Source organism: Phyllobates terribilis, unplaced genomic scaffold, assembly GCF_046119375.1.
Source record: "Phyllobates terribilis strain yellow unplaced genomic scaffold, ASM4611937v1 Scaffold_3__8_contigs__length_932513732, whole genome shotgun sequence".
NCBI lineage: Eukaryota > Metazoa > Chordata > Amphibia > Anura > Dendrobatidae > Phyllobates > Phyllobates terribilis.
The window spans coordinates 112,791,279-112,817,401 of record NW_027362763.1 but is presented as its reverse complement, the minus strand read 5'-3'; the positions used below and the strand labels follow the sequence as shown (position 1 = coordinate 112,817,401).

The 26,123-nt window shown below is 62.4% G+C and overlaps 1 long non-coding RNA gene across 1 annotated transcript; it reads left to right on the top strand.

Moving 5' to 3' along the window:
- The first annotated feature begins 345 nt into the window (after window positions 1-345).
- LOC141258885 (uncharacterized) lies at window positions 346-24,880 on the top strand. The gene is made up of 3 exons (XR_012318344.1): window positions 346-474; window positions 12,665-12,741; window positions 24,614-24,880. It is a non-coding gene; the product is annotated as an uncharacterized lncRNA (long non-coding RNA).
- The last annotated feature ends 1,243 nt before the right edge of the window (window positions 24,881-26,123 follow it).

Genomic DNA, 26,123 nt, shown 5'->3' with positions numbered 1-26,123 from the left:
TTTGACTCGGAGCCGGCTGGCTTGTCACTCATGGTGCCATGTACAATATGTGAACGGCCGGTAGGGGACGCGCACGGGCTGCGGGCTCGATGTGGTGGGCCGTGTACAGTGTGAACTGCTTGTGACCCCGTCCGGAGCACAATGTAGAATGGCCGTGGGCGAGGGGGGGCGCCAGCTCTATGTTCCAGCCTGCACTGTTATCTCCTTTCCCCGTCCCTGTGTGAATGGCTGGGGGCGGGAGGACGTGACGCTACTGGGAAGCCAGCTGCCTGGCTGAGGCCGCAGCCGCACAGCATGTTGGGAGATGTAGTCCACGCCCAGGCCAGAAGAGTCAGTGACAGTGCCTGGAGAACTACAGCTCCCAAGAGCCTCCGCGGGAGAACGGAACTCTCCCTTCCTGCCTTCCCGGATTGGCTGAGACTGAAGAAAATGGCAGCAGCGGATACCCGCCGGCTGCTGTCATCCTTAACTTAGGTACACTCAACGATCCTATGTCCCAACAGGACTGGGGCAAAGGACCACAACAGGGGGGACACAGGGCCACACAGGACAGGACAGGGCCAGAGGACGAGGCTAGAGGGACGCAGAGGCTCACAGGACAGGAGCAGAGGACGGGGGGTGGTGCCTGCAGCAGAGCCACAGGGGGACACGGGGGACAGCCAGAGACAGGGGGACACGGGGGAAAGCCAGAGACAGGGGGACAGCCAGAGACAGGGGGACACGGGGGACAGCCAGAGACAGGGGGACACGGGGGACAGCCAGAGACAGGGGGACACGGGGGACAGCCAGAGCCACAGGGGGACACGGGGGACAGCCAGAGATACAGGGGGACACGGGGGACAGCCAGAGCCACAGGGGGACACGGGGGACAACCAGAGACAGGGGGACACGGGGGACAGCCAGAGACAGGGGCACACGGGGGACAGCCAGAGCCACAGGGGGACATGGGGGACAGCCAGAGATACAGGGGGACACGGGGGACAGCCAGAGCCACAGGGGGACACGGGGGACAGCCAGAGACAGGGGGACAGCCAGAGACAGGGGGACACGGGGGACAGCCAGAGACAGGGGGACAGCCAGAGACAGGGGGACACGGGGGACAGCCAGAGACACAGGGGGACATGGGGGACAGCCAGAGATACAGGGGGACACGGGGGACAGCCAGAGCCACAGGGGGACACGGGGGACAACCAGAGACAGGGGGACACGGGGGACAGCCAGAGCCACAGGGGGACACGGGGGACAACCAGAGCCACAGGGGGACATGGGGGACAGCCAGAGCCACAGGGGGACATGGGGGACAGCCAGAGCCACAGGGGGACATGGGGGACAGCCAGAGCCAGGGGGACACGGGGGACAGCCAGAGACACAGGGGGACATGGGGGACAGCCAGAGACAGGGGGACACGGGGGACAGCCAGAGACAGGGGGACACGGGGGACAGCCAGAGACACAGGGGGACATGGGGGACAGCCAGAGATACAGGGGGACAGCCAGAGACACGGGGGACAGCCAGAGACACTGGGGACAGCCAGAGCCACAGGGGGACACTGGGGACAGCCAGAGATACAGGGGGACATGGGGGACAGCCAGAGACACAGGGGGACAGCCAGAGACAGGGGGACACGGGGGGCAGCCAGAGACAGAGGGGGACACGGGGGACACGGGGGACAGCCAGAGACAGAGGGGGACACGGGGGACAGCCAGAGACACAGGGGGACACGGGGGACAGCCAGAGACACAGGGGGACACGGGGGACAGCCAGAGCCACAGGGGGACACTGGGGACAGCCAGAGCCACAGGGGGACACTGGGGACAGCCAGAGCCACAGGGGGACACGGGGGACAGCCAGAGACACAGGGGGACATGGGGGACAGCCAGAGCCACAGGGGGACACTGGGGACAGCCAGAGCCACAGGGGGACATGGGGGACAGCAGAGACAGGGGGACACGGGGGACAGCCAGAGACAGGGGGACATGGGGGACAGCCAGAGACAGGGGGACACGGGGGACAGCCAGAGACAGGGGGACAGCCAGAGACAGGGGGACAGCCAGAGACAGGGGGACAGCCAGACACAGGGGGACATGGGGGACAGCCAGAGACACAGGGGGACACGGGGGACAGCCAGAGACACAGGGGGACATGGGGGACAGCCAGAGCCACAGGGGGACACGGGGGACAGCCAGAGACACAGGGGGACATGGGGGACAGCCAGAGACAGGGGGACATGGGGGACAGCCAGAGATACAGGGGGACACGGGGGACAGCCAGAGCCACAGGGGGACACGGGGGACAGCCAGAGATACAGGGGGACATGGGGGACAGCCAGAGACAGGGGGACATGGGGGACAGCCAGAGACACAGGGGGACAGCCAGAGACAGGGGGACACGGGGGACAGCCAGAGACAGAGGGGGACACGGGGGACAGCCAGAGACACAGGGGGACACGGGGGACAGCCAGAGACACAGGGGGACACGGGGGACAGCCAGAGACAGGGGGACATGGGGGACAGACAGGGGGACATGGGGGACAGACAGGGGGACATGGGGGACACTGGGGACAGCCAGAGCCACAGGGGGACACTGGGGACAGCCAGAGACACAGGGGGACATGGGGGACAGCCAGAGATACAGGGGGACACGGGGGACAGCCAGAGACAGGGGGACAGCCAGAGACGGGGACACGGGGGACAGCCAGAGATACAGGGGGACACGGGGGACAGCCAGAGATACAGGGGGACACGGGGGACAGCCAGAGATACAGGGGGACACGGGGGACAGCCAGAGACAGGGGGACATGGGGGACAGCCAGAGACACAGGGGGACACGGGGGACAGCCAGAGACAGGGGGACACGGGGGACAGCCAGAGATACAGGGGGACACGGGGGACAGCCAGAGATACAGGGGGACACGGGGGACAGCCAGAGATACAGGGGGACACGGGGGACAGCCAGAGGCACAGGGGGACATGGGGGACAGCCAGAGGCACAGGGGGACATGGGGGACAGCCAGAGCCACAGGGGGACACGGGGGACAGCCAGAGCCACAGGGGGACACGGGGGACAACCAGAGACAGGGGGACATGGGGGACAGCCAGAGACACAGGGGGACATGGGGGACAGCCAGAGACACAGGGGGACATGGGGGACAGCCAGAGACACAGGGGGACATGGGGGACAGCCAGAGACACAGGGAGACATGGGGGACAGCCAGAGACACAGGGGGACATGGGGGACAGCCAGAGACTCAGGGGGACACGGGGGACAGCCAGAGACAGTGGGACACGGGGGACAGCCAGAGACAGGGGGACATGGGGGACAGCCAGAGACACAGGGGGACATGGGGGACAGCCAGACACAGGGGGACATGGGGGACAGCCAGAGACACAGGGGGACATGGGGGACAGCCAGAGACACAGGGGGACATGGGGGACAGCCAGAGATACAGGGGGACACGGGGGACAGCCAGAGACACGGGGGACAGCCACAGACACTGGGGACAGCCAGAGCCACAGGGGGACACTGGGGACAGCCAGAGACAGGGGGACAGCCAGACACAGGGGGACATGGGGGACAGCCAGAGACAGGGGGACATGGGGGACAGCCAGAGACACAGGGGGACATGGGGGACAGCCAGAGATACAGGGGGACACGGGGGACAGCCAGAGACAGGGGGACACGGGGGACAGCCAGAGACACAGGGGGACACGGGGGACAGCCAGAGATACAGGGGGACACGGGGGACAGCCAGAGCCACAGGGGGACACGGGGGACAGCCAGAGATACAGGGGGACATGGGGGACAGCCAGAGACAGGGGGACATGGGGGACAGCCAGAGACACAGGGGGACACGGGGGACAGCCAGAGACACAGGGGGACACGGGGGACAGCCAGAGACACAGGGGGACACGGGGGACAGCCAGAGACAGGGGGACATGGGGGACAGACAGGGGGACATGGGGGACAGACAGGGGGACATGGGGGACACTGGGGACAGCCAGAGCCACAGGGGGACACTGGGGACAGCCAGAGACACAGGGGGACATGGGGGACAGCCAGAGATACAGGGGGACACGGGGGACAGCCAGAGACAGGGGGACAGCCAGAGACAGGGGGACACGGGGGACAGCCAGAGATACAGGGGGACACGGGGGACAGCCAGAGATACAGGGGGACACGGGGGACAGCCAGAGACAGGGGGACAGCCAGAGACAGGGGGACACGGGGGACAGCCAGAGATACAGGGGGACACGGGGGACAGCCAGAGATACAGGGGGACACGGGGGACAGCCAGAGACAGGGGGACATTGGGGACAGCCAGAGACACAGGGGGACATGGGGGACAGCCAGAGACACAGGGGGACACGGGGGACAGCCAGAGACAGGGGGACACGGGGGACAGCCAGAGATACAGGGGGACACGGGGGACAGCCAGAGATACAGGGGGACACGGGGGACAGCCAGAGATACAGGGGGACACGGGGGACAGCCAGAGATACAGGGGGACACGGGGGACAGCCAGAGGCACAGGGGGACATGGGGGACAGCCAGAGGCACAGGGGGACATGGGGGACAGCCAGAGCCACAGGGGGACACGGGGGACAGCCAGAGCCACAGGGGGACACGGGGGACAACCAGAGACAGGGGGACATGGGGGACAGCCAGAGACACAGGGGGACATGGGGGACAGCCAGAGACACAGGGGGACATGGGGGACAGCCAGAGACACAGGGGGACATGGGGGACAGCCAGAGACACAGGGAGACATGGGGGACAGCCAGAGACACAGGGGGACATGGGGGACAGCCAGAGACTCAGGGGGACATGGGGACAGCCATAGCCACAGGGGGACACGGGGGACAGCCAGAGACAGTGGGACACGGGGGACAGCCAGAGACAGGGGGACATGGGGGACAGCCAGAGACACAGGGGGACATGGGGGACAGCCAGACACAGGGGGACATGGGGGACAGCCAGAGACACAGGGGGACATGGGGGACAGCCAGAGACACAGGGGGACATGGGGGACAGCCAGAGATACAGGGGGACACGGGGGACAGCCAGAGACACGGGGGACAGCCAGAGACACTGGGGACAGCCAGAGCCACAGGGGGACACTGGGGACAGCCAGAGCCACAGGGGGACACTGGGGACAGCCAGAGCCACAGGGGGACACTGGGGACAGCCAGAGACAGGGGGACAGCCAGAGACAGGGGGACAGCCAGACACAGGGGGACATGGGGGACAGCCAGAGACACAGGGGGACACGGGGGACAGCCAGAGCCACAGGGGGACATGGGGGACAGCCAGAGACACAGGGGGACATGGGGGACAGCCAGAGACAGGGGGACATGGGGGACAGCCAGAGACACATGGGGGACAGCCAGAGATACAGGGGGACACGGGGGACAGCCAGAGCCACAGGGGGACACGGGGGACAGCCAGAGATACAGGGGGACATGGGGGACAGCCAGAGACAGGGGGACATGGGGGACAGCCAGAGACACAGGGGGACAGCCAGAGACACAGGGGGACAGCCAGAGACAGGGGGACACGGGGGACAGCCAGAGACAGAGGGGGACACGGGGGACAGCCAGAGACACAGGGGGACACGGGGGACAGCCAGAGACACAGGGGGACACGGGGGACAGCCAGAGACAGGAGGACATGGGGGACAGACAGGGGGACATGGGGGACAGACAGGGGGACATGGGGGACACTGGGGACAGCCAGAGCCACAGGGGGACACTGGGGACAGCCAGAGACACAGGGGGACATGGGGGACAGCCAGAGATACAGGGGGACACGGACAGCCAGAGACAGGGGGACAGCCAGAGACAGGGGGACACGGGGGACAGCCAGAGATACAGGGGGACACGGGGGACAGCCAGAGATACAGGGGGACACGGGGGACAGCCAGAGACAGGGGGACATTGGGGACAGCCAGAGACACAGGGGGACATGGGGGACAGCCAGAGACACAGGGGGACACGGGGGACAGCCAGAGACAGGGGGACACGGGGGACAGCCAGAGACACAGGGGGACACGGGGGACAGCCAGAGATACAGGGGGACACGGGGGACAGCCAGAGATACAGGGGGACACGGGGGACAGCCAGAGGCACAGGGGGACATGGGGGACAGCCAGAGGCACAGGGGGACATGGGGGACAGCCAGAGCCACAGGGGGACACGGGGGACAGCCAGAGCCACAGGGGGACACGGGGGACAACCAGAGACAGGGGGACATGGGGGACAGCCAGAGACACAGGGGGACATGGGGGACAGCCAGAGACACAGGGGGACATGGGGGACAGCCAGAGACACAGGGGGACATGGGGGACAGCCAGAGACACAGGGAGACATGGGGGACAGCCAGAGACACAGGGGGACATGGGGGACAGCCAGAGACTCAGGGGGACATGGGGACAGCCATAGCCACAGGGGGACACGGGGGACAGCCAGAGACAGTGGGACACGGGGGACAGCCAGAGACAGGGGGACATGGGGGACAGCCAGAGACACAGGGGGACATGGGGGACAGCCAGACACAGGGGGACATGGGGGACAGCCAGAGACACAGGGGGACATGGGGGACAGCCAGAGACACAGGGGGACATGGGGGACAGCCAGAGATACAGGGGGACACGGGGGACAGCCAGAGACACGGGGGACAGCCAGAGACACGGGGGACAGCCAGAGCCACAGGGGGACACTGGGGACAGCCAGAGATACAGGGGGACATGGGGGACAGCCAGAGACAGGGGGACATGGGGGACAGCCAGAGACACAGGGGGACATGGGGGACAGCCAGAGACACAGGGGGACAGCCATAGCCACAGGGGGACACGGGGGACAGCCAGAGACAGAGGGGGACACGGAGGACAGCCAGAGACAGGGGGACACGGGGGAGAGCCAGAGACACAGGGGGACACGGGGGAGAGCCAGAGACACAGGGGGACACGGGGGACAGCCAGAGACAGGAGGACATGGGGGACAGACAGGGGGACATGGGGGACAGACAGGGGGACATGGGGGACATGAGGGACAGCCAGAGCCACAGGGGGACACTGGGGACAGCCAGAGACACAGGGGGACACTGGGGACAGCCAGAGACACAGGGGGACATGGGGGACAGCCAGAGATACAGGGGGACACGGGGGACAGCCAGAGACAGGGGGACAGCCAGAGACAGGGGGACATGGGGGACAGCCAGAGACAGGGGGACACGGGGGACAGCCAGAGATACAGGGGGACACGGGGGACAGCCAGAGATACAGGGGGACACGGGGGACAGCCAGAGACAGGGGGACATTGGGGACAGCCAGAGACAGGGGGACACGGGGGACAGCCAGAGATACAGGGGGACACGGGGGACAGCCAGAGATACAGGGGGACACGGGGGACAGCCAGAGATACAGGGGGACACGGGGGACAGCCAGAGACAGGGGGACACGGGGGACAGCCAGAGGCACAGGGGGACATGGGGGACAGCCAGAGGCACAGGGGGACATGGGGGACAGCCAGAGACACAGGGGGACATGGCGGACAGCCAGAGACAGGGGGACACGGGGGACAACCAGAGACAGGGGGACATGGGGGACAGCCAGAGATACAGGGGGACATGGGGGACAGCCAGAGATACAGGGGGACACGGGGGACAGCCAGAGCCACAGGGGGACACGGGGGACAGCCAGAGATACAGGGGGACATGGGGGACAGCCAGAGACAGGGGGACATGGGGGACAGCCAGAGACACAGGGGGACAGCCAGAGACAGGGGGACACGGGGGACAGCCAGAGACAGAGGGGGACACGGGGGACAGCCAGAGACACAGGGGGACACGGGGGACAGCCAGAGACACGGGGACACGGGGGACAGCCAGAGACAGGAGGACATGGGGGACAGACAGGGGGACATGGGGGACAGACAGGGGGACATGGGGGACACTGGGGACAGCCAGAGCCACAGGGGGACACTGGGGACAGCCAGAGACACAGGGGGACATGGGGGACAGCCAGAGATACAGGGGGACACGGGGGACAGCCAGAGACAGGGGGACAGCCAGAGACAGGGGGACAGCCAGAGACAGGGGGACACGGGGGACAGCCAGAGATACAGGGGGACACGGGGGACAGCCAGAGATACAGGGGGACACGGGGGACAGCCAGAGACAGGGGGACATTGGGGACAGCCAGAGACACAGGGGGACATGGGGGACAGCCAGAGACACGGGGACACGGGGGACAGCCAGAGACAGGGGGACACGGGGGACAGCCAGAGATACAGGGGGACACGGGGGACAGCCAGAGATACAGGGGGACACGGGGGACAGCCAGAGATACAGGGGGACACGGGGGACAGCCAGAGACAGGGGGACATGGGGGACAGCCAGAGACACAGGGGGACAGCCAGAGACAGGGGGACACGGGGGACAGCCAGAGACAGAGGGGGACACGGGGGACAGCCAGAGACACAGGGGGACACGGGGGACAGCCAGAGACACAGGGGGACACGGGGGACAGCCAGAGACAGGAGGACATGGGGGACAGACAGGGGGACATGGGGGACAGACAGGGGGACATGGGGGACACTGGGGACAGCCAGAGCCACAGGGGGACACTGGGGACAGCCAGAGACACGGGGACATGGGGGACAGCCAGAGATACAGGGGGACACGGGGGACAGCCAGAGACAGGGGGACAGCCAGAGACAGGGGGACACGGGGGACAGCCAGAGATACAGGGGGACACGGGGGACAGCCAGAGATACAGGGGGACACGGGGGACAGCCAGAGACAGGGGGACATTGGGGACAGCCAGAGACACAGGGGGACATGGGGGACAGCCAGAGACACAGGGGGACACGGGGGACAGCCAGAGACAGGGGGACACGGGGGACAGCCAGAGATACAGGGGGACACGGGGGACAGCCAGAGATACAGGGGGACACGGGGGACAGCCAGAGATACAGGGGGACACGGGGGACAGCCAGAGGCACAGGGGGACATGGGGGACAGCCAGAGGCACAGGGGGACATGGGGGACAGCCAGAGCCACAGGGGGACACGGGGGACAGCCAGAGCCACAGGGGGACACGGGGGACAACCAGAGACAGGGGGACATGGGGGACAACCAGAGACACAGGGGGACATGGGGGACAGCCAGAGACACAGGGGGACATGGGGGACAGCCAGAGACACAGGGGGACATGGGGGACAGCCAGAGACACAGGGGGACATGAGGGACAGCCAGAGACACAGGGAGACATGGGGGACAGCCAGAGACACAGGGGGACATGGGGGACAGCCAGAGACTCAGGGGGACATGGGGACAGCCATAGCCACAGGGGGACACGGGGGACAGCCAGAGACACGGGGGACAGCCAGAGACACGGGGGACAGCCAGAGCCACAGGGGGACACTGGGGACAGCCAGAGATACAGGGGGACATGGGGGACAGCCAGAGACAGGGGGACATGGGGGACAGCCAGAGACACAGGGGGACATGGGGGACAGCCAGAGACACAGGGGGACATGGGGGACAGCCAGAGACAGTGGGACACGGGGGACAGCCAGAGACAGGGGGACATGGGGGACAGCCAGAGACACAGGGGGACATGGGGGACAGCCAGACACAGGGGGACATGGGGGACAGCCAGAGACACAGGGGGACATGGGGGACAGCCAGAGACACAGGGGGACATGGGGGACAGCCAGAGATACAGGGGGACACGGGGGACAGCCAGAGACACGGGGGACAGCCAGAGACACGGGGGACAGCCAGAGCCACAGGGGGACACTGGGGACAGCCAGAGATACAGGGGGACATGGGGGACAGCCAGAGACAGGGGGACATGGGGGACAGCCAGAGACACAGGGGGACATGGGGGACAGCCAGAGACACAGGGGGACAGCCATAGCCACAGGGGGACACGGGGGACAGCCAGAGACAGAGGGGGACACGGAGGACAGCCAGAGACAGGGGGACACGGGGGACAGCCAGAGACACAGGGGGACACGGGGGAGAGCCAGAGACACAGGGGGACACGGGGGACAGCCAGAGACAGGAGGACATGGGGGACAGACAGGGGGACATGGGGGACAGACAGGGGGACATGGGGGACATGAGGGACAGCCAGAGCCACAGGGGGACACTGGGGACAGCCAGAGCCACAGGGGGACACTGGGGACAGCCAGAGACACAGGGGGACATGGGGGACAGCCAGAGATACAGGGGGACACGGGGGACAGCCAGAGACAGGGGGACATGGGGGACAGCCAGAGATACAGGGGGACACGGGGGACAGCCAGAGATACAGGGGGACACGGGGGACAGCCAGAGACAGGGGGACATTGGGGACAGCCAGAGACAGGGGGACACGGGGGACAGCCAGAGATACAGGGGGACACGGGGGACAGCCAGAGATACAGGGGGACACGGGGGACAGCCAGAGATACAGGGGGACACGGGGGACAGCCAGAGATACAGGGGGACACGGGGGACAGCCAGAGACAGGGGGACACGGGGGACAGCCAGAGGCACAGGGGGACATGGGGGACAGCCAGAGGCACAGGGGGACATGGGGGACAGCCAGAGACACAGGGGGACATGGCGGACAGCCAGAGACAGGGGGACACGGGGGACAACCAGAGACAGGGGGACATGGGGGACAGCCAGAGATACAGGGGGACATGGGGGACAGCCAGAGATACAGGGGGACATGGGGGACAGCCAGAGACACAGGGGGACATGGGGGACAGCCAGAGACACAGGGGGACATGGGGGACAGCCAGAGACACAGGGAGACATGGGGGACAGCCAGAGACTCAGGGGGACATGGGGACAGCCATAGCCACAGGGGGACACGGGGGACAGCCAGAGACAGTGGGACACGGGGGACAGCCAGAGACAGGGGGACACGGGGGACAGCGGGACACTGGGGACAGCCAGAGAGACAGGGGGACACTGGGGACAGCCAGAGACACAGGGGGACATGGGGGACAGCCAGAGACACAGGGGGACATGAGGGACAGCCAGAGACACAGGAGGGACATGGGGGACAGCCATAGCCACATGGGGACATGGGGGACAGCCATAGCCACAGGGGGACATGGGGGACAGCCATAGCAACAGGCGGACACGGGGGACAGCCAGACACTGGGGGACATGGGGGACTGCCAGAGACGGGGACTGCCAGAGACAGGGGGACAGCCAGAGACGGGGGGACACGGGGGACAGCCAGAGACAGGGGGACAGCCAGAGACAGGGGGACATGGGGGACAGCCATAGCCACAGGGGGACAGCCAGAGACAGGCAGACACTGGGGGACAGCCAGAGACAGGGGGACACGGGGGACAACCAGAGACAGGGGGACACGGGGGACAGCCAGAGACAGGGGGACAGCCAGAGACAGGGGGGCACAGGGCCACACAGGACAGGGCCAGAGGACGAGGCTAGAGGGACACAGAGGCACACAGGACAGGAGCAGAGGACGGGGGGTGGTGCCTGCAGCAGAGCCACAGGGGGACATGGGGGACAGCCAGAGACAGGGGGACAGCCAGAGACAGGGGGACAGCCAGAGACAGGGGGACAGCCAGAGACACAGGGGGACACGGGGGACAGCCAGAGACACAGGGGGACACGGGAGACAGTCAGAGACACAGGGGGACAGCCATAGCCACAGGGGGACATGGGGGACAGCCAGAGACTGGGGGACAGCCAGAGACAGAGGGACATGGGGGACAGCCAGAGACAGGGGGACACGGGGGACAGGCAGAGACAGGGGGACACGGGGTACAGCCAGAGACAGGGGGATATGGGCCACAGGCAGAGACAGGGGGACACGGGGGACAGCCAGAGACAGGGGGATATGGGCCACAGGCAGAGACGGGGGGACACGGGGGACAGCCAGAGACAGGGGGATATGGGCCACAGGCAGAGACAGGGGGACACGGGGGAGAGCCAGAGACAGCGGGATTTGGGCCACAGGCAGAGACAGGGGGACATGGGGAGCAGGTACAGACAGACACCGCACACGGGGGAGACAGCAGGCTCAGGGGGACACAACTACAGAGGGACACAGCTACAGGAGTACAAAGCCACAGGGTGACAGACACAACCACACCACCGCTCACACACACCACTGCACACCTACACCGCCGCAAGCAGACACCGCCGCACGCCCGCATGTATTGCATTATTCTTAAATCTTCATAAATAAACTACATACATATTCTAGAATACCCGATGCGTTTGAATCGGGCAACCATCTAAGATATATATATATATATATATGTGTGCTGTCTTCCTCCTGTGTGCGTTACTCCATGTGTATGTGTGTTTCTTTGTGTATGTCCCAACTGGCCAGCTGGGACGCGGCTGCTGGTGGTGGTGTCGTCCCCCCTGGCCAGCTGGGACGCGGCTGCTGGTGGTGGTGTCGTCCCCCCTGGCCAGCTGGGACGCGGCTGCTGGTGGTGGTGTAGGGCCAGCTGGGATGCGGCTGCTGGTGGTGGTGTCCCCCCTGGCCAGCTGGGACGCGGCTGCTGGTGGTGGTGTCGTCCCCCCTGGCCAGCTGGGACGCGGCTGCTGGTGGTCTTATATGTATATATTGTATCATTATATATTTATATTATGGCAAATTTATTTCCCTTTTTTTTTTCTTCAGTTAGATAACGAAGCATTGTGGAGACGCGGCTCACCAGCCTCCATGATAACGCAACCCGGCTATCCTCTTCTTCCTTGGTTTGAGTATATATGTATATGTGTGTATGTGTATGGCGTGAGCCAGCAGAGGCCGTCCTCCTGGCCAGCTGGGACGCGGCTGCTGGTGGTGGTGTCATCCCCCCTGGCCAGCTGAGACGCGGCTGCTGGTGGTGGTGTCGTCCCCCCTGGCCCGCTGAGACGCGGCTGCTGGTGGTGGTGTCGTCCCCCCTGGCCCGCTGGGACGCGGCTGCTGGTGGTGGTGTCCTCCCCCCTGGCCCGCTGGGACGCGGCTGCTGGTGGTGGTGTCGTCCCCCCTGGCCCGCTGGGACGCGGCTGCTGGTGGTGGTGTCATCCCCTCTGGCCAGCTGGGACGCGGCTGCTGGTGGTGGTGTCGTCCCGTCTGGCCAGCTGGGACGCTTCTGCTGGTGGTGGTGTCGTCACCTCTGGCCTGCTGGGACGCGGCTGCTGGTGGTGGTGTCGTCCCCCCTGGCCAGCTGGGACGCGGCTGCTGGTGGTGGTGTCGCCCCCCCCTGGCCCGCTGGGACGCGGCTGCTGGTGGTGGTGTCGTCCCCCCTGGCCCGCTTGGACGCGGCTGCTGGCGGTGGTGTCGTCCCCGCTGGGACGCTGCTGGTGGTGGTGTCGTCCCCGCTGGGACGCGGCTGCTGGTGGTGGTGTCGTCCCCGCTGGGACGCGGCTGCTGGTGGTGGTGTCGTCCCCGCTGGGACGCGGCTGCTGGTGGTGGTGTCGTCCCCGCTGGGACGCGGCTGCTGGTGGTGGTGTCGTCCCCACTAGCCCGCTGGGACGCTGCTGCTGGTGGTGGTGTCGTCCCCCCTGGCCCGCTGGGACGCGGCTGCTGGTGTTGGTGTCGTGCCTCCTGGCCCGCTGGGACGCGGCTGCTGGTGGTGGTGTCGTCCCCCCTGGCCCGCTGGGACGCGGCTGCTGGTGGTGGTGTCGTCCCCCCTGGCCCGCTGGGACGCGGCTGCTGGTGGTGGTGTCGTCCCCCCTGGCCCGCTGGGACGCGGCTGCTGGTGGTGGTGTCGTCCCCCCTGGCCCGCTGGGACGCGGCTGCTGGTGGTGGTGTCGTCCCCCCTGGCCCGCTGGGACGCGGCTGCTGGTGGTGGTGTCGTCCCCCCTGGCCCGCTGGGACGCGGCTGCTGGTGGTGGTGTCGTCCCCCCTGGCCCGCTGGGACGCGGCTGCTGGTGGTGGTGTCGTCCCCCCTGGCCCGCTGGGACGCGGCTGCTGGTGGTGGTGTCGTCCCCCCTGGCCCGCTGGGACGCGGCTGCTGGTGGTGGTGTCGTCCCCCCTGGCCCGCTGGGACGCGGCTGCTGGTGGTGGTGTCGTCCCCCCTGGCCCGCTGGGACGCGGCTGCTGGTGGTGGTGTCGTCCCCCCTGGCCCGCTGGGACGCGGCTGCTGGTGGTGGTGTCGTCCCCCCTGGCCCGCTGGGACGCGGCTGCTGGTGGTGGTGTCGTCCCCCCTGGCCCGCTGGGACTTGGCTGTTGGTGGTGGTGTCGTCCCCCCTGGCCAGCTGGGACGCTGCGGCTGCTGGTGGTGGTGTCGTCCCCCCTGGCCAGCTGGGACGCTGCGGCTGCTGGTGGTGGTGTCGTCCCCCCTGGCCAGCTGGGACGCTGCGGCTGCTGGTGGTGGTGTCGTCCCCCCTGGCCAGCTGGGACGCTGCGGCTGCTGGTGGTGGTGTCGTCCCCCCTGGCCCGCTGGGACGCTGCGGCTGCTGGTGGTGGTGTCGTCCCCCCTGGCCCGCTGGGACGCGGCTGCTGGTGGTGGTGTCGTCCCCCCTGGCCCGCTGGGAGGGACGCGGCTGCTGGTGGTGGTGTCGTCCCCCCTGGCCCGCTGGGACGCAGCTGCTGGTGGTGGTGTCGTCCCCGCTGGGACGCGGCTGCTGGTGGTGGTGTCGTCCCCACTAGCCCGCTGTGACGCTGCTGCTGGTGGTGGTGTCGTGCCCCCTGGGAGGCGGCTGCTGGTGGTGGTGTCGTCCCCCCTGGCCCGCTGGGACGCGGCTGCTGGTTGTGGTGTCGTCCCCCCTGGCCCGCTGGGACACGGCTGCTGGTGGTGGTGTCTTCCCGCTGGGACGCGGCTGCTGGTGGTGGTGTCGTCCTCCCTGGCCCGCTGGGATGCGGCTGCTGGTGGTGGTGTCGCCCCCCCTGGCCAGTGAGGACAGACACCTGAATGTCCGCACCTCTGACAGTGGGAGTGACCCAGGGTCTAAAAAACGACAAAGTCCCTTCATTTTGAGTAAATCCGGTTATTTAGCAGAACATGGTACAGATGTTAACCGGATGTACCCAAAGTTTATTGACCCCACTCCGGACACCTGGATGCCCGCACCCCCTATTCCGGACACCTGGATGCCCGCACCTCTGACAGTGGGAGTGACCCAGGGTCTAAAAAACGACAAAGTCCCTTCATTTTGAGTAATTCCGGTTAAGTAGTATAATGCAACCCGGCTACCCTCTTCTTCCTTGGTTTGAGTATATATGTATATGTGTGTATGTGTATGGCGTGAGCCAGCAGAGACCGTCTCCCACCTGGCCGGCTGGGACGCGGCTGCTGGTGGTGGTGTCGTCCCCCCTGGCCCGCTGGGACGCGGCTGCTGGTGGTGGTGTTGTCCCCCCTGGCCCGCTGGGACGCGGCTGCTGGTGGTGGTGTTGTCCCCCCTGGCCCGCTGGGACGCGTCTCCTGGTGGTGGTGTCCCCCCTGGCCACCTGGGACGCGGCTGCTGGTGGTGGTGTCTCCCCTGGGCCGCTGGGACGCGGCTGCTGGTGGTGGTGTCGTCCCCCCTGGCCAGCTGGGACGCGGCTGCTGGTGGTGGTGTCGTCCCCCCTGGCCAGCTGGGACGCGGCTGCTGGTGGTGGTGTCGTCCCCCCTGGCCAGCTAGGACGCGGCTGCTGGTGGTGGTGTCCCCCCTGGCCAGCTGGGACGCGGCTGCTGGTGGTCTTATATGTATATATTGTATCATTATATATTTATATTATGTCAAATTAATTTCCCTTTTTTTTTTTCTTCAGTTAGATAACGAAGCATTGTGGAGACGCGGCTCTCCAGCCTCCATGATAACGCAACCCGGCTATCCTCTTCTAACTTGGTTTGAGTATATATGTATATGTGTGTATGTGTATGGCGTGAGCCAGCAGAGGCCGTCTACCCCCTGGCCAGCTGGGACGCGGCTGCTGGTGGTGGTGTCGTCCCCCCTGGCCAGCTGGGACTCGGCTGCTGGTGGTTGTGTCGTCCCGCCTGGCCAGCTGGGACGCGGCTGCTGGTGGTGTTGTCGCCCCCCCCTGACCATCGGGGACAGACACCTGAATGCCCGCACCTCTGACAGTGGGAGTGACCCAGGGTCTAAAAAATGGCAAAGTCCCTTCATTTTGAGTAAATCCGGTTACTTAGCAGAACATGGTACAGATGTTAACCGGATGTACCCAAAGTTTATTCACCCTAATCCCGTTACTTAGCAGAACATGGTACAGATGTTAACCGGATGTGCCCAAAGTTTATTCACCCCACTCCGGACACCTGGATGCCAGCACCCCCTATTCCGGACACCTGGATGCCCGCACCTCTGACAGTGGGAGTGACCCAGGGTCTAAAAAACGACAAAGTCCCTTCATTTTGAGTAATTCTGGTTAAGTAGTATAACGCAACCCGGCTACCCTCTTCTTCCTTGGTTTGAGTATATATGTATATGTGTGTATGTGTATGGCGTGAGCCAGCAGAGACCGTCTCCCCCCTGGCCGGCTGGGACGCGGCTGCCGGTGGTGGTGTCGTCCCCCCTGGCCTGCTGGGACGCGGCTGCTGGTGGTGGTGTCGTCCCCCCTGGCCAGCTGGGACACGGCTGCTGGTGGTGGTGTCTCCCCCCTGGCCAGCTGGGACGTGGCTGCTGGTGGTGGTGTCTCCCCCCTGGCCAGCTGGGACACGGCTGCTGGTGGTGGTGTCGTCCCCCCTGGCCAGCTGGGACGTGGCTGCTAGTGGTGGTGTCGCACCCACTGGCCAGCTGGGACGTGGCTGCTAGTGGTGGTGTCGTCCCGCCTGGCCACCTGGGACGCGGCTGCTGGTGGTGGTGTCGTCCCGCCTGGCCAGCTGGGACGCGGCTGCTGGTGGTCTTATATGTATATATTGTATCATTATATATTTATATTATGTCAAATTAATTTCCCTTTTTTTTTTTCTTCAGTTAGATAACGAAGCATTGTGGAGACGCGGCTCACCAGCCTCCATGATAACGCAACCCGGCTATCCTCTTCTAACTTGGTTTGAGTATATATGTATATGTGTGTATGTGTATGGCGTGAGCCAGCAGAGGCCGTCTCCCCCCTGGCCAGCTGGGACGCGGCTGCTGGTGGTGGTGTCGTCCCCCGTGGCCAGCTGGGACTCGGCTGCTGGTGGTGGTGTCGTCCCCCCTGGCCACCTGGGACGCGGCTGCTGGTGGTGGTATCGTCCCGCCTAGCCAGCTGGGACGCGGCTGCTAGTGGAGGTGTCGTCCCACCTGACCAGCTGGGACGCGGCTGCTGGTGATGTCCCCCCTGGCCAGCTGGGATGCGGCTGCTGGTGGTGGTGTTGTCCCCCCTGGCCAGCTGGGACGCGTCTGCTGGTGGTGGTGTCCCCCCTGGCCAGCTGGGACGCGTCTGCTGGTGGTGGTGTCACCCCTGGCCACCTGGGACGCGGCTGCTGGTGGTGGTTTCGTCCCCCCTGGGCCGCTGGGACGCGGCTGCTGGTGGTGGTGTCGTCCCCCCTGGCCAGCTGGGACGCGGCTGCTGGTGGTGGTGTCGTCCCCCCTGGCCAGCTGGGATGCGGCTGCTGGTGGTGGTGTCGTCCCCCCTGGCCAGCTGGGACGCGGCTGCTGGTGGTGGTGTCGTCCCCCCTGGCCAGCTAGGACGCGGCTGCTGGTGGTGGTGTCCCCCCTGGCCAGCTGGGACGCGGCTGCTGGTGGTCTTATATGTATATATTGTATCATTATATATTTATATTATGTCAAATTAATTTCCCTTTTTTTTTTCTTCAGTTAGATAACGAAGCATTGTGGAGACGCGGCTCTCCAGCCTCCATGATAACGCAACCCGGCTATCCTCTTCTAACTTGGTTTGAGTATATATGTATATGTGTGTATGTGTATGGCGTGAGCCAGCAGAGGCCGTCTCCCCCCTAGCCAGCTGGGACGCGGCTGCTGGTGGTGGTGTCGTCCCCCCTGGCCAGCTGGGACTCGGCTGCTGGTGGTGGTGTCGTCCCCCCTGGCCAGCTGGGACTCGGCTGCTGGTGGTGGTGTCGTCCCCCCTGACCAGCTGGGACTTGGCTGCTGGTGGTGGTGTCTCCCCCCTGGCGACCTGGGACGCGGCTGCTGGTGGTGGTATCGTCCCGCCTAGCCAGCTGGGACGCGGCTGCTAGTGGAGGTGTCGTCCCACCTGACCAGCTGGGACGCGGCTGCTGGTGATGTCCCCCCTGGCCAGCTGGGATGCGGCTGCTGGTGGTGGTGTCGTCCCGACTGGCCAGCTGGGACGCGGCTGCTGGTGGTGGTGTCGTCCCCTCTGGCCAGCTGGGACGCGGCTGCTGGTGGTGGTGCCGTCCCCCCTGGCCAACTGGGACGCGACTGCTGGTGGTGGTGTCGTCCCCCCTGGCCAGCTGGGATGCGGCTGCTGGTTGTGGTGTCGCCCCCCCCTGGCCCGCTGGGACGGGGCTGCTGGTGGTGGTGTCGTCGTCCCCCCTGGCCAGCTGGGATGCGGCTGCTGGTTGTGGTGTCGCCCCCCCCTGGCCCGCTGGGATGCGGCTGCTGGTGGTGATGTTGTCCCGCCTGGCCAGCTGCGACGCGGCTGCTGGTGGTGGTATCGTCCCGCCTAGCCAGCTGGGACGCGGCTGCTGGTGGTGGTGTCGTCCCGCCTGCCCAGCTGGGACGCGGCTGCTGGTGGTGGTGTCGTCCCGCCTGGCCTGCTGGGACGCGGCTGCTGGTGGTGGTGTCGTCCCCGCTGTCCAGCTGGGACGCGGCTGCTGGTGGTGGTGTCGTCCCCCCTGGCCAGCTGGGACGCGGTTGCTGGTGGTGGTGTCGTCCCTCCTGGCCAGCTGGGACGCGGCTGCTGGTGGTGGTGTCCCCCCTGGCCAGCTGGGACGCGGCTGCTGGTGGTGGTGTCTTCCCTCCCCCCCCCTGGCCAGCTGGGACTTGGCTGCTGGTGGTGGTGTCGCACCCCCTGGCCAGCTGGGACGCGGCTGGTGGTGGTGTTGTCGTCCCGCCTGGCCAGCTGGGAGGCGGCTGCTGGTGGAGGTGTCGTCCCACCTGACCAGCTGGGACGCGGCTGCTGGTGATGTCCCCATTGGCCAGCTGGGATGCGGCTGCTGGTGGTGATGTTGTCCCGCCTGGCCAGCTGGGACGCGGCTGCTGGTGGTGGTATCGTCCCGCCTAGCTAGCTGGGACGCGGCTGCTGGTGGAGGTGTCGTCCCACCTGATCAGCTGGGACGCGGCTGCTGGTGATGTCCCCATTGGCCAGCTGGGATGCTGCTGCTGGTGGTGATGTTGTCCCGCCTGGCCAGCTGGGATGCGGCTGCTGGTGATGGTGTCGTCTCGCCTGGCCAGCTGGGACGCGGCTGCTGGTGGTGGTGTCGTCCCGCCTTGCCAGCTGGGACGCGGCTGCTGGTGGCGGTGTCGTCCCCGCTGTCCAGCTGGGACGCGGCTGCTGGTGGTGGTGTCGTCCCCCCTGGCCAGCTGGGACGCGGCTGCTGGTGGTGGTGTCCCCCCTGGCCAGCTGGGACTGGCTGCTGGTTGTGGTGTCCCCCCTGGACAGCTGGGACGCGGCTGCTGGTGGTAGTGTCCCCCCTGGCCAGCTGGGATGCGGCTGCTGGTGATGGTGTCGTCTCGCCTGGCCAGCTGGGACGCGGCTGCTGGTGGTGGTGTCGCCCCCCCTGACGACCGGGGACAGACACCTGAATGCCTGCACCTCTGACAGTGGGAGTGACCCAGGGTCTAAAAAATGGCAAAGTCCCTTCATTTTGAGTAAATCCGGTTACTTAGCAGAACATGGTGCAGATGTTAACCGGATGTACCCAAAGTTTATTCACCCTAATCCCGTTACTTAGCAGAACATGGTACAGATGTTAACCAGATGTACCCAAAGTTTATTCACCCTAATCCCGTTACTTAGCAGAACATGGTACAGATGTTAACCGGATGTACCCAAAGTTTATTGACCCCACTCCGGACACCTGGATGCCCGCACCCCCTATTCCGGACACCTGGATGCCCGCACCTCTGACAGTGGGAGTGACCCAGGGTCTAAAAAACGACAAAGTCCCTTCATTTTGAGTAATTCCGGTTAAGTAGTATAACGCAACCCGGCTACCCTCTTCTTTCTTGGTTTGAGTATATATGTGTATGTGTATGGCGTGAGCCAGCAGAGACTGTCTCCCCCCTGGCCGGCTGGGACGCGGCTGCTGGTGGTGGTGTCGTCCCCCCTGGCCCGCTGGGACGCGGCTGCTGGTGGAGGTGTCCCCCCCCCCCCCCCCACTCCCCCCCCCCCTTGCCAGCTGGGACGCGACATCTGGAGGTGGGGTCCCGTCCCCCCCCCTCCCTGGCCAGCTGGGACACGACTGCTGGTGGTGGTGTGTCCCCCCCCCCCCCCTCCCTGACCAGCTGGGACGCGGCTGCTGATGGTGGTGTCGTCCCCCTGGCTCGCTGGGACGCGGCTGCTGGTGGTGGTGTCATCCCCTCTGGCCAGCTGGGACGCGGCTGCTGGTGGTGGTGTCTTCCCCCCTGGCCAGCTGGGACGCGGCTGCTGGTGGTGGTGTCGGGCCAGCTGGGATGCGGCTGCTGGTGGTGGTGTCGTCCCCCCTGGCCAGCTGGGACTTGGCTGCTGGTGGTGGTGAGAGCAAGCATGTGGGATGTAGGGCAAAAAGCGAACACTGTGGGGACAGATCCAGCACAGGGGGGCAGTGACCCAGTGTCTAAAAAATGACAAACTCCCTTAATTTTGAGTAAATGCGGTTAAGTAGTATCATATAGTGCAGATGTTCACCGGATTGGGGAAGAATGGACTTCGGTTACCGCCTGCGCTATATGCTACAAATTAACTGGATTTACCCAGTTTAGGGAAAATGGACTTTGGGTAAATCCGGTTAACTATGGCCTGTGATTGGCTGAGGCAGTCACATTTTCTGGTCAGTACACCCCAGCAGCAGCCTCTATATACAGCCCAGCAGCAGCAGCCTCTATATACAGCCCAGCAGCAGCCTCTATATACAGCCCAGCAGCAGCAGCCTCTATATACAGCCCAGCAGCCTCTATATACACCCCAGCAGCCTCTATATACAGCCCAGCAGCCTCTATATACAGCCCAGCAGCCTCTATATACACACCAGCAGCAGCCTCTATATACAGCCCAGCAGCAGCAGCCTCTATATACAGCCCAGCAGCAGCAGCCTCTATATACACCCCAGCAGCCTCTATATACACACCAGCAGCAGCCTCTATATACAGCCCAGCAGCAGCAGCCTCTATATACAGCCCAGCAGCAGCAGCCTCTATATACAGCCCAGCAGCAGCAGCCTCTATATACAGCCCAGCAGCAGCAGCCTCTATATACAGCCCAGCAGCAGCAGCCTCTATATACAGCCCAGCAGCAGCAGCCTCTATATACAGCCCAGCAGCAGCAGCCTCTATATACAGCCCAGCAGCAGCAGCCTCTATATACAGCCCAGCAGCAGCAGCCTCTATATACAGCCCAGCAGCCTCTATATAGACCCCAGCAACAGCCTCTATATAGACCCCAGCAACAGCCTCTATATAGACCCCAGCAACAGCCTCTATATAGACCCCAGCAACAGCCTCTATATAGACCCCAGCAACAGCCTCTATATAGACCCCAGCAACAGCCTCTATATAGACCCCAGCAACAGCCTCTATATAGACCCCAGCAACAGCCTCTATATAGACCCCAGCAACAGCCTCTATATACAGCCCAGCAGCCTCTATATACAGCCCAGCAGCCTCTATATACAGCCCAGCAGCCTCTATATACAGCCCAGCAGCCTCTATATACAGCCCAGCAGCCTCTATATACAGCCCAGCAGCCTCTATATATACACCCCAGCAACCTCTATATATACACCCCAGCAACCTCTATATATACACCCCAGCAACCTCTATATACAGCTCAGCAGCCTCTATATACAGCTCAGCAGCCTCTATATACAGCCCAGCAGCCTCTATATACAGCCCAGCAGCCTCTATATACAGCCCAGCAGCCTCTATATACAGCCCAGCAGCCTCTATATATACACCCCAGCAACCTCTATATACAGCCCAGCAGCCTCTATATATACACCCCAGCAACCTCTATATACAGCTCAGCAGCCTCTATATACAGCTCAGCAGCCTCTATATACAGCCCAGCAGCCTCTATATACAGCCCAGCAGCCTCTATATATACACCCCAGCAACCTCTATATACACCCCAGCAGCCTCTATATACACCCCAGCAACCTCTATATACACCCCAGCAGCCTCTATGTACAGCCCAGCAGCCTCTATATATACACCTCAGCAGCCTCTATATACAGCCCAGCAGCCTCTATATACACCCCAGCAGCTTCTATATACAGCCCAGCAGCCTCTATATATACACCCCAGCAGCCTCTATATATAGCTCAGCAGCCTCTATATACACCCCAGCAGCCTCTATATACAGCCCAGCAGCCTCTATATACAGCCCAGCAGCCTCTATATACAGCCCAGCAGCTTCTATATACAGCTCAGCAGCCTCTATATACAGCCCAGCAGCAGCCTCTATATACAGCCCAGCAGCCTCTATATACACCCCAGCAGCTTCTATATACAGCCCAGCAGCCTCTATATATACACCCCAGCAGCCTCTATATATAGCTCAGCAGCCTCTATATACACCCCAGCAGCCTCTATATACACCCCAGCAGCCTCTATATACAGCCCAGCAGCCTCTATATACAGCCCAGCAGCCTCTATATACAGCCCAGCAGCTTCTATATACAGCTCAGCAGCCTCTATATACAGCCCAGCAGCCTCTATATACACCCCAGCAGCTTCTATATACAGCCCAGCAGCCTCTATATATACACCCCAGCAGCCTCTATATATAGCTCAGCAGCCTCTATATACACCCCAGCAGCCTCTATATACACCCCAGCAGCCTCTATATACAGCTCAGCAGCCTCTATATACAGCTCAGCAGCCTCTATATACAGCCCAGCAGCCTCTATATACACCCCAGCAGCCTCTATATACACCCCAGCAGCCTCTATATACAGCCCAGCAGCCTCTATATACAGCCCAGCAGCAGCCTCTATATACAGCCCAGCAGCAGCCTCTATATACAGCCCAGCAGCAGCCTCTATATACAGCCCAGCAGCAGCCTCTATATACAGCCCAGCAGCAGCCTCTATATACAGCCCAGCAGCAGCCTCTATATACAGCCCAGCAGCCTCTATATACAGCCCAGCAGCCTCTATATAGACTCCAGCAGCCTCTATATAGACCCCAGCAACAGCCTCTATATACAGCCCAGCAGCCTCTATATACAGCCCAGCAGCCTCTATATACAGCCCAGCAGCCTCTATATACAGCCCAGCAGCCTCTATATACAGCCCAGCAGCCTCTATATACACCCCAGCAGCCTCTATATACAGCCCAGCAGCCTCTATATACAGCCCAGCAACCTCTATATACAGCCCAGCAGCCTCTATATACAGCCCAGCAGCCTCTATATACAGCCCAGCAGCCTCTATATACAGCCCAGCAGCCTCTATATACAGCCCAGCAGCCGCCTCTATATACAGCCCAGCAGCCTCTATATATACACCCCAGCAACCTCTATGTACAGCCCAGCAGCCTCTATATATACACCCCAGCAACCTCTATATACAGCTCAGCAGCCTCTATATACAGCCCAGCAGCCTCTATATACAGCCCAGCAGCCTCTATATATACACCCCAGCAACCTCTATATACAGCCCAGCAGCCTCTATATATACACCCCAGCAACCTCTATATACAGCTCAGCAGCCTCTATATACAGCCCAGCAGCCTCTATATACAGCCCAGCAGCCTCTATATACAGCCCAGCAGCCTCTATATATACACCCCAGCAACCTCTATGTACAGCCCAGCAGCCTCTATATATACACCCCAGCAACCTCTATATACAGCTCAGCAGCCTCTATATACAGCCCAGCAGCCTCTATATACACCCCAGCAGCCTCTATATACAGCTCAGCAGCCTCTATATACAGCTCAGCAGCCTCTATATACAGCCCAGCAGCCTCTATATACAGCCCAGCAGCCTCTATATACAGCCCAGCAGCCTCTATATACAGCCCAGCAGCCTCTATATACAGCCCAGCAGCCTCTATATACAGCCCAGCAGCCTCTATATACACCCCAGCAGCTTCTATATACAGCCCAGCAGCCTCTATATATACACCCCAGCAGCCTCTATATACAGCTCAGCAGCCTCTATATACACCCCAGCAGCCTCTATATACAGCCCAGCAGCCTCTATATACAGCCCAGCAGCCTCTATATATAGCCCAGCAGCCTCTATATATACAGCCCAGCAGCCTCTATATACAGCCCAGCAGCCTCTATATACAGCCCAGCAGCCTCTATATATACAGCCCAGCAGCCTCTATATATACTCCAGCAGCCTCTATATACAGCCCAGCAGCCTCTATAGACAGCCCAGCAGCAGGAGCCTCTATATACAGCCCAGCAGCAGCCTCTATATACACCCCAGCAACCTCTATATACAGCCCAGCAGCCTCTATATACAGCTCAGCAGCCTCTATATACACCCCAGCAGCCTACATACATATTCTAGAATACCCGATGCGTTAGAATCGGGCCACCATCTAATATATATTTATTATATTATTTATTTTTTTCTATTTAGGTAACCAAGCGTTGGAGACTTCAATAACTCCTTTAGATGTTTCTTGGCAAATAAAGGGGATTGAGATTTCCAAATGTGGATGTCCTGTCTGGATGGCATTTGTGCTGGATTGACAGAGTTATGAATAAATGACAAGGCTCATTCATGCAGAATTTCTTTCCTTTGTTTTTACAAAAGTACATATATGAATTTATTTCTTTTTTGTACTAAATGTTTTTGCCCTCTGCCTCATTACTTTTTCCAGTAAATAAAATGTTTTAAATAAAAGTTTGAGATGGTTTTGTTTGCTTCTCTGGTATAGTGGTGGGGTAGGGTTAATAGAAAGTATTTCTCCATATTCAGCATCTGAATATATCTATTCCTACTGATAATGCATCTTGGAGGCTGCTGCAACATGCATTATTGTTAGGAAGATGCACGATCCTGGATACCGATGCTGCAATTTGGCATCTAGGATACTGCGTGAAATTCTGGGAAAGGCGCCCACAACTGCAGCAGCGCCACTTGCCTGGCCGTCTCCAGGGCTGTGGAGTCGGTAAGCCAAAGCACTGACTCCGACTCCATGACTCTGACTCCTTCCTACATTGCTGATGTTTAGGTGATACATTTATTCTAGCATCATGTGAACATAAGCCTTTTAATCATTATTGTAACAATCAAGATATGTAGAACATAATAATTTGAAAATATTGCATTGAACTACCGTACCCAATTTATTATATATTTTTGGAGTCTGAGTCGGTCCTTTTTATACCGACTCCACCAAAATTGACTCCGACTTTGACTCCACAGCTCTGGTCTCCGATGCACCATCACTGACACAGATGCAAAGATGACGACATAACCCAGCGAGCATACGCACTTGCGCTGCTGCCATGTTTTTACACTACGGAGGAGAGTGTGGCCACAGAGACAATCAAGAACACTAAGCAATGGGAGGCTATCTACTTACATAATTGGCAGTTCGCGCGGTGCACGAATCCCATAAGGCACCGCGGCCGTGCCCGGCAGGAAGCACATGAGTGCCCCAAGATGGCACAGGACACCCTGGCTGCACCCGCCACTTCAAACGCTGCTGCAAGCACAGCCAGACACACCGCCAGAGACGCCACCGCTGCCAGAGCCGCCCCTGGGGTCGCCGCTGGATCCACCACCAAATAACCCCATGCCACTGGCAGACCCGCCAGAACACACACACTCATCGGTGCTCTGTGGCTCCGCGCTGGATTCCGCCCGACCGCCGGTCTCTCTCCGCTGCTGTACCCTACATGCAGCGTCCCGTACATTACGGTAAGCTCCGCCCAATCACAGGAAGCAGCCGCCAGCCAATCACAGACCAGCAGCTAACGTCGGCACGTGATGTTACAGCCGTCCCTCTGATTGGGTGCCGGATACTCCCTCTGATTGAGTGCCGGATGCTTCCTTTCATTGGTCTGAGCTTACCATAACGTACACGTATGATACGGTAGGTACATGTACGCTACGTCAGCCCAGACCGTCAGCCGCCCAG